Genomic DNA, 9,790 nt, shown 5'->3' on the forward strand with positions numbered 1-9,790 from the left:
TCGAAGCACAGTGATATGACACAATAATTTAAAAATAAAAGAACAACTTTTAATATTAACCCTTGACCGAGCGAAAAATGTCTTGAAAAGTTTGGAATTCGAATAATCTATAGTGTATATCTTTTGAGGCAGTATATCATGAATCCTTCGAGCATTTATTTCACAAGCTGCAATAATTAATTCATATTCCATATGAAAATGATAATTTCGACGTTGTGAGACTCAAGAAAATAAAGTATATTTATAGTGTCGATGAGAGCCAGTTGAACTTGAAATTTTTAATGGAAATTCCATAGCAATTTTATGGAATGAATATGAAAAATAATGGAAATTGCGTTAAATTGTAAGTGTTTAAAGTAAAACGGTTGAAGGAAACGGGTAATATAGTTGAGTCTGCAATAAAACGGCCTCTGGTGAAGAGTGGTGTTTACCAATCGAATGAGTAAGAACGCGCGAGTAAACAGAATTGCCAGTAAGTAAATGCCTATATTGCCGGCTGGAACGTGTCGGCGACTGGTAATACCAATTCCTTTAGATATGAATGAGTTATTTTCGAAATTAGTACAGTTATAAATAAACCTATGCTTAAATCACTAACAATCTAGAGCATCCCTATTTATAAATGTCAAATTATCAGCTTGGGGGGAAAAAATGCAATAAATATTCAATTTTATATTCAAAGTAACAAAACATATATATAAAGAAATGTAAAAATTATTACAATCAATAAAATCTGTAATTACTTTAATAAAGTATTTTCTTTCATTTAATAAATGCTATTATTTAAGTAAAAAATTATTTTAGCTGTATCAACCAAATGTATATATGATTCTCTGATAAAATCCAAAGCGAGTGATTCTCAAGTAAGAAAAATTTAATTAACATTCAAATGGGACACCCTCTATTCCATTGCATATTCTTGTGCAGCTTATCTCCCAAGTTTTACGAAACACAGTATTAAAGTACCATTCAACCCAACACTTACGACATACGTGACTTTAAAATCGAACACATATGTAGGACTTTTCGCAGTTGTGTGCACTCGATCGCTATGCATCATACGCGTAATGACTCATATGCACATAATTTCAAACTCAAATATCTAGCGAGTGCTTGGGTTAAATGCTACATTAATATAAGGTCTGTTTATTTTATGCCGCACTTTCAGGATTTTCGTCTTTATACTTCGTACAGGGTTGACAGTGTGAAAAATGCAGCAGAAAGTGTATAATAAAGTCCAGAGCCTAAAACAAGCAAATAGTGTTGCAATTTAATCTCGCGCAGGAGGATCGTTCGCAGGGAGAGAAGGGTGGACAAGATCAGATTTAGCAACCATGCCCAACTCGCGTCTTGAATTATTTAAACTGGCGAAATGTTGCAATATTCGCCGGACGCCGCGGTGTCGAACATCCGTCGATGATTCTACGATCATCCTATTGTGTTAGAACCAGTTTACACCCACCCTTCTCCACTCTACCAGTCCCACTACACCTGTCCAATCCTCAAATGACATTTGCAACTACTCGTTACTTTGTCGCTTTTCACAAATAATTTATTCTCCCTATATTCACGTAGAACGTTATTATATATATATACTAATCTCTCTAAAATATTTAAATAAAAAATATCAATTTTAATTAACATTGGTCAAAACTTTCCTTCATTAAATACCCAGAAATTTTCAGAAGCAACATATAAATAAAGTCTTGAAACAATTGATGAACGACTAAAAATAGTTAAAAGATTCCATCATTAATTACTCGTTAAGGTTCACACGACTTTCGTTATTGTCGTATTTTTACAGTTCAATAGCGTCGCGAGTGTAATACTTAATGATGGTTTCGGTAGTAATTAATGTGCGTGCATATTAATTTGGAGTTGAGATTGTACTTGGATTGGGAAAAGGTTGAGTTGCGAAGCCGAGTAATTTATAAGTACGCGCATAGGAAAGCACTTCGCGGATTTGTTGCTACATAGTTTTGCAACTATTCGCCGCTTAAATGCTATAAGAGACGGCAAAAACAGCCATTTGTTTTTCACGATCGAAATGGAAACACGCGTGGAGTTGTGTGTATGAAAAATATTTCACGGCTAATCACCTGACATTGTAATACCTACGCGATACGTATTATATGTACGTAGCTGTAATTATTAGTTATTACCTCAAGAATGAATTTTCTTGTCCGTCGCTCTGTCTTACCTTCTCTACTTGTCATCCCACTCGAATCGAATGTCAATTCTAAAAAGCGTATCTTCTCTTCTCTACTCGAAACCATGGAAATTATTCAATAAGAATTTTAGTCTGTGTGCAACACGACGTTAATTAAGTGTAGCCATAACTGTAAAACGAATCTGCACGGTTCCCGTGTTGTCTACTCAAATAAATGGCCTCGGTGAATCAACGTTATAACAATTTATTACCAAATAGTGCGTTTTCTTTCCCCCGAATTTTTTAACAAATGTTTTGCAATTATGGAAATTATAATAGAGTTTTCATACGGATCTTAAAAAGGTAAACAATCTCCCTTATATATCTATGTTAATTAATAGTTACGGTAATCAACCGAGTGTCTGCCCACTGCTAACTATTTCTACTTTTTTTACAGCTGACACGAGTTAAATGTTTATTAAGGTAATACAATTTCATTATTTCCCAGATTTATTCCACGAAGTGACGTAATGTTTTGTCAAATCCTAATGAAAATAGTTTTCAGACTGGGACTGAGTTTCAAAGTCGAGACAATTTATAAAGGCATGTAAGTAGTTTCAGTATCACACGACACACAGAGACAGACCTTCTCTCATTCTCACGTGTTGCAACAACAGCCACTGATACTTTGCCTGCTAAAGCTTTAAGGGCGATCAAACACACTGGGACTATCTTGGATGGATCGTACGAACAATTGCAAGATACTCTGATGGTCGTCGAGGAATATTTTCATTAAAAGTCATTTCGTCATTTGCATGATTCCAACTGGTAAACTTTGTAACGAGGAATTTATATCGAAGAGAGAAATTATTAAAGATTATGTGAGAGTAAAGAGAGTAAGGGTTGATGAATAAAAAAATAAATGTGTAAGAATTCATCAATAATCCAAGAATTGCATTTGCTTATAATAATTGTCGATTGGCTACGCACTTTCCATTTTTCCCCGATGCGTCGCAGCATATCGCAATTCGAGTGGAGCAACCGAAAATGTCAAAAAGTCACGGTTTTCAGGCTCGACTGTATCTTTTCTCGCTGAATTTATGAGGATCGCGTCGAAGCAGGGACCAACAAAGATATGTATCGCTTTGTGGACAGGCGAAAGTCACTGGCAGTAAGCTTGTGTGCTCCGAGCAGCCAACTAAAATACAACGAGCCAATGCACCGTTGCGTGCATTGCTAACCACCTGTCGATTTTAGCTAATCCTTATAGTAGATAGCACGAAACCGTAAAAAGCTAAATAAACAATACTCATTACCACATAAAATCCACCACACTATTAACATTCCACTAATGTTGCTACACACTGACCCTATTACGGTTTATCAATTTATATATATATATATATATATATACGAAGTATTATCTCACTTTAGAAAAAAACAATTATTTTCAATTTCCATTTAGAAAGAGCCACGGTTGAGTATAAAATCAGCTATAGTCGTAAAATCATCGAGCGCAGTTTATCATTTTACGAAAACGCTGTTTCTTTTATTACGTACGCATTAAAGCTTTTGTAGATATGTCTTAAAGTCAATTCATTAAAAAAAAGTTGATCCATAAATATGTCAATTTTATAGGAATTTCTACTATGCAGATCTTTTGCAGCTGGCTTCGAAAGCAGGCCAAAGTCAAATTATCTTTTTAGTGCATATATCACCCTAGAATTTCTACGTGGTACATCATTGACAGAAACTATAAGTACTGTGTTTTCAGAATTTCTCCAAATTAAAAATAAGAAAGTTATATATACATATACGATTATAGAAAAAAGTTATGTGATGCGAGTGTACAAGATTTTTAAACATATTTCAGCATTTTTTTCATTAGTTTTCGTACAAATTAAGACCTTTGAATAATGGTCGTATGAAAGGTAAGAAATTAAAACTATTAGTGAAAATGAAACAACCATTGCAATGAAGGTCTCGTTCCGCTTTTTCTACGCGGACGCAATATTTTCGCCTTAGTCACGTTTCTTGCAACACTTATAATAATAATAACTGTGAATTAACAGGAAATGGTCTCTTAGATCAAAGAGTCTAAAGTAATCGAGTAACACAACTCAGGTGCCCTGCGAATATTGACAGCTATTCTGAGAAACTCAAACCCGAAACTTATTAAAAAGCAATTCATTCTATCAAGCAATTAGACAAGTGTGTGTCCAGTCTCTAATACAAATAATGCTTACGTGCGTATCTTAATATTACTAAACAGTGTGTTAGTTTTGTTTTGGAATAAATAGCTCTTGTTAAATATAAGATATATACAAAAATTGAAAAATCATTTTTTTTAAATGATTGCACAAATCCAAACTGAAGGTACATTAGAGGTATTAATGGGTTGCAGTTTTAAAATTATTTGGTTATCGAGAAAATTAGAAAATACTAGGGAAATACATAAGCACTATATATTATCAATTAATACACACAAAAAAAATAGATTTCGCAACGTCCTTTTAAAGGATATGGCGTTCAGTATTAAATGCATATATATATACGCTCCCCGATACATTATGTCGTTATACTTTTACTTGCAGGCTTTGAGATCTTTTATATTAGTGATAAATCCAACACCCTGTAGAGTGAAATAATTGGGAAAGTGACAGAATATGGCCATTCCTTCAATATCGATGTTGCCGCAACGTCGTTAGTCTTACTTCTACATTTGACAGTTTATTCTGCGTCATTAACAAGTTTCAAGTTCCTGCAGTAAATTTGCAGTTGTAGAATTGCACATTGATAATTGTCCATCGTGCGCCTTGCAATTTTACCATTACTATTGAGCTTGACCTCAAGCTCATATTCCAGTTGACGTAGAAACATACGAAAGTAAATTTTAAGTTTTCAATAATTTATGATAAACATTAATACTAATGTTAAAACAATTAATATTGAAATTGCATAATCATCGATTTTAAACATTGGTATTATATATTAATTTGCATTATAAATGAAATTTTACAATTTTATCAAAACACGATGTCGTTTTAAAACTTACAACATGAATTTCATTTTCTTAGAGATTGGCAGTCAAGTAAACGTCTCGTAAATGCTAAGAATGAATATTTACGAGACTTCCTTAAGTGAAACGTGTAATATAGAATATACTGCAACTTGCACTAACAAATTCAGTCTAATATGTGTCGTTTATAATTTACATTCAAAAAATAAGTCCCATTTTCGTATCTTCTCCATGTAGAATATGACATTTTAATGATACGTCTTCTTAATAATTTGTTAACTAAGAGGAATCTAATTTTTAACTTATAGTTCATCTCTCTCTCTTCAAAGTTAATGAGGCATTTAACGATTGACTAATTTTTTTCTTCTTGGATCATTTGCAATATTTAGAGATTGAGAAATAGACCATACTTGTATTATATCAAATAACTCAGCACTTTATGCATCACATTGTTGTATAACGTACTTCCATTTGTTATATTGTAGAAACAGTATTCTACTGCGTATTTCTTTTTATTTCCTTCTACTTTACTTTTTTATAACTACCCTTCTTTGTAGTATCATTATACTCATACATAGCGACTGTTTATCAAGTAATTAACTTATTGCGTCAAATTCCAGTTTTCCCTTATTTAACAACAACCAACAAGAAATTTATTCTTATTAGTGTCATTTGATAATAAAAACATAGAGCTAGGCCTTTCTTATCTAAGCTCATAAAAATATAATTGCTTTTGCTAAACTGATAAATTGTTATTAAGTTCTAATTGGGACTAAAATGTTAATACTATTTAAGAATATCGTGAAAACTGGGGATTAAAAATTAATCAAATTGGAGAAATTCGGATATTCTAGAACGCGTTAAAATATTGTCAATAGAATACATTTCCTTACTATTTTACATTATTGTACACGAAAATACGAAGGAGGAAAGAAATACGTATTATTTTTTATTTCTTTCGCAGGAGAGTCTCAGAAATTATGTCTTCCAACAGGTTTAGAGGAATCAGTTTGGGAAGTAAGATACTCATGGTATAATCTCTACGTGATATTTAACATCAACGCGTGTTCGACTGCCCGAATAAACTCAGAATTTAATAAAAATCCAAGTTAAAAAAATAACTACTAAAACTCTAATATTAGAATTACATTAATCGAATCTATTTATAGGACCCCAATAAATATGTTAGTATCTTTTTATTATTTATTTCTGTAAGCTCTTCTGACAATTCCTTTTTTTTCTAAATAATCATTGGAAAGATAAAAAATATTAAGTTGCACATCACAAATTCATTAGTGCACACGTGGAAGGAAGAAAAAAGAATTAGTATTATTGCGTTTGACGTGACACATTGTTTAAATATTAGTCCCGTCCCCCTCCTCTCCTATATAAATAGTACATTTACAATAAGACTTCTATTCTCATTAACGTTATTCCTCGTTGTAACTAAAGTATTAATTATCATAAATGTGAAGAGCATTTTTTAAAAATTATATTAAAAAAAATTGTGAGCCCTTGCTAAATTAGTGGAATTCGTACATCATTATAAACATATAACAATCACATTAAAGTAATACAGATTATTTGTATAGAATGACTCGTGGATTTTGATTATACGTGCAAGGTTAATAAAAGGTGTAGAACAACATGTTATAAAGCTTAACGATATAAGTAAAAAATTTAATATTAATTACAGTGAAAAATAAGATGAATCAAGTTTTTGTGAATTTTTCATAAAATGTGATATAATAATGTTAATTAGTGTTAAGAAAAAGAAGGCACTTCTTACTCGAATCTAAAGTGTTCTGCATAGAATTTGTTCTTTCCAGCTAATACACATTTGCTGATCAACAAGAATAATTTGATAAATCGAATAATTCGACAATGCAAATTGTTAAATAATTATAATAGCTGAATTTTGTAACCCAATTAAATTCGTTATGTATAAAACGTTTATGAGTTGATAATGTGAAAAGAGCCCGGGCACAATAATTATTTTATTAACTCTATTAAATTCAACAGATCTCTTAGGTACCACCGAAAAAGCTTCTAAATGGCAGATTTGAAATTATGCAATGTTACAAAATTCTCCTATAATATAAAAAATTCCAGAGTCGTCGCAACTTTCGACTTTATTTCACACAGTATCCTACGGTTTGTAGCTATCGCAATCTATCTGTTCGAGATTTTATCTCTCAGTTACAAATTCTTGTCAAACTACACGTTCTTCAAAGAAAACACTCTTCATTACAGAATTTTTCAGCAGTTTAGCCATTACAAGCATAATTATTTTGAGCAAAAAAACATATTGCACACACATACGCAGAATACATCGTATCATTGTAATTTAAAATTGAAAATGTATGCTGGTCGGTTGCGTTGGAAGGATTATAATTTTCGATTAAACCAGTATACATTGTAAATTAAGGTTATTTTAAGAAAATCGAAGAGTTTTTTTTTTAAACGACCACCAATTATTGGCTCGATTTTTTTCATCAATCCACAAGCAGAGTCCAGTTATGTCGTTCGCTGCATTGACGTAGTCAGCGATCCCGGAATGTCCAACAATCTTGCTTATAAATAAGATCAGTGGAAAATCTGGCCAAGCTACGAGCTATTGGTAAAATGTAAAAAAATTGTTTTTTTGCAAATTCACTTCGTGCGTAATTAGCGTCCTGCATTAACCTGTTGACTCGTTCGCATCTCAGTCGTAACTAATATTTATTGAAATCAATGTGTACAATATTGAACTGGACTACGCAGCATATATGTATATACATACCAACAGATTCAAACGTGAAAAAGTCGTATGACCTTTTCTTTATTACCGTTTGACATGCAATATGCATATGTTTCTCCCTATACACAATTAGCTTGGGAGAATCCTCTTACGTTATTTATCTACAAACTCGAATATTTTCCACTTGTACGACAACAAAATTATTACCGCTTAATTTTTATAGCTTTTTATAATAATTGTTAAAAAATGTTTTTAAAACTTCTCCTTGAATTATCTTTCTTATTAGCTCATGATAGTTTGGTTGACTTATTTATTCTTAACTAATAAATTAAATCAATTGTATCTAGTCAAAAATATATGTATATTTCTGTTGATTTAATTTTATGCTAAAAAGTTCAGTTTAAAACGTCGCGTGGACAGGGGTGAAAGTCTATTTTCACAATTGGAATAAAAATCCAATTTGGAGATGAAAGCTTTTGGTCTATTAAGTCATCTTGTGATTTCTGAGTCATTGGAGTAATCTTTTTCTACTCGCAAAAGATTCCAATGATTTACAGATCATTTTGCTCCTGCTGAATAGTGGAGAAATTCAGTTTCAAATATAATTGGCGTTTTACTTCTAGGCGTTAAGATAAGTGACGGACTTACAAGCTGTTAAATTTAATGCTGCTGAGAAGTGAAGAAAATCGATGCAATTTGAAATAGAGCAATGAGCTACTTGCATCATTATTCAATCATTTATCATTATCGTTATTTTTAATTATTTACATCCACGATAGAATTCAATATTTCCATTTATCAACTTTTATTTATTGATATTATTACTTCCATCTTTCATCTCCATTAATCCAGATCAGTTTCACACACACTCCTACAAATGTAAAAGTTTCTACCACTGTCACATGGTGCCGTTATAAAAAAAGACATTATCTAGAGAAGAAGTAATAGATAAAATTGATTTTTCAAAAACGAACACTTTAAAACCAGTATGAGTGAGTTGAGAGCACATAGATGTATTTTAAAAATTAAATATCTCAATATTTGTCAAAATGAAACTACCGTTTATGTTTATCTATAGCAAATGCCTTAGCTAATGGACAGCAGACAAAAGGTTTTAAAGCTGCGGTTAGGCCCTTATAACAGGATGTTGCTGAGCAGATGGAAAATAAATATCAGCTACCTAAAGAATTTAGAAGGAAATTCACCAAATATTACTCCATCTAATTTGCTTAAAATTTTCTGAATTTTAATGCCACATGTATACATTTAACCTTGAAAATACTTACGCAGTTTGCACAGCTTCTCCTTTCTCTAAGTTTTATGGTTATATCTTTTAAAATTAAAGAAATGCTAATTTCTATTACTAGTAATATTATTCCTAATAAAATATCGTTATATAATTTTATCACAAATTTAATTTGAACGCAACAAACGAATAAGAATTTTAATCCCTTGTGCAGGCTTTTGATGAATAAACGATACGAATTTTGCATCTTTGCTTAATTAATTTTTCATTAGCAATGTACCACTCGTTCATCAACTTATAAAGATTTATCGTCTACTAGTCGCTTTATTGTTTACTTCGGTTGACGTTTTGTGAAAAATTTACTGGAATTTTAAAATTCACTTCCTATTTCTCTCCTGCGTAACACAGCTTTAATAATAAGCTGAAGATTTTCAACGGATCCACTGAAATGGAAATGTAATAGCAATTATTTAGCATTTCTAATATTAATAAACCTTTTGTCGCTCTATTTTAAGTCTTTAAGCGTCGAGTTTTCAATCACCTTCTAAGACAGTCTTTGAATAACAATAAAATAAGAACACCTATATATACACAGCAATCCTTTTATACAGCATAAATAATTTATTCTCTGCAAGC

General features: G+C 31.6%; 1 protein-coding gene and 1 long non-coding RNA gene across 2 annotated transcripts in view; one reads left to right on the forward strand and one right to left on the reverse strand.

Annotated features, from left to right (window-relative positions):
- LOC136783173 (very long chain fatty acid elongase AAEL008004-like) overlaps window positions 1–9,790 on the reverse strand; it is a 58,802-nt gene that overhangs the window by 20,491 nt on the left and 28,521 nt on the right. The gene's annotated exons all lie outside the window — the stretch shown is intronic.
- Window positions 2,061–3,036, forward strand: LOC136783121 (uncharacterized). Its single transcript, XR_010824223.1, has 3 exons — window positions 2,061–2,512; window positions 2,607–2,632; window positions 2,715–3,036. It is a non-coding gene; the product is annotated as an uncharacterized lncRNA (long non-coding RNA).

This window comes from Prorops nasuta, unplaced genomic scaffold (assembly GCF_024137725.1).
Source record: "Prorops nasuta isolate Cenicafe-Biocafe unplaced genomic scaffold, Cenicafe_Pnas_1.2 PNAS00032, whole genome shotgun sequence".
In the NCBI taxonomy this organism is placed as follows: Eukaryota; Metazoa; Arthropoda; class Insecta; order Hymenoptera; family Bethylidae; genus Prorops; species Prorops nasuta.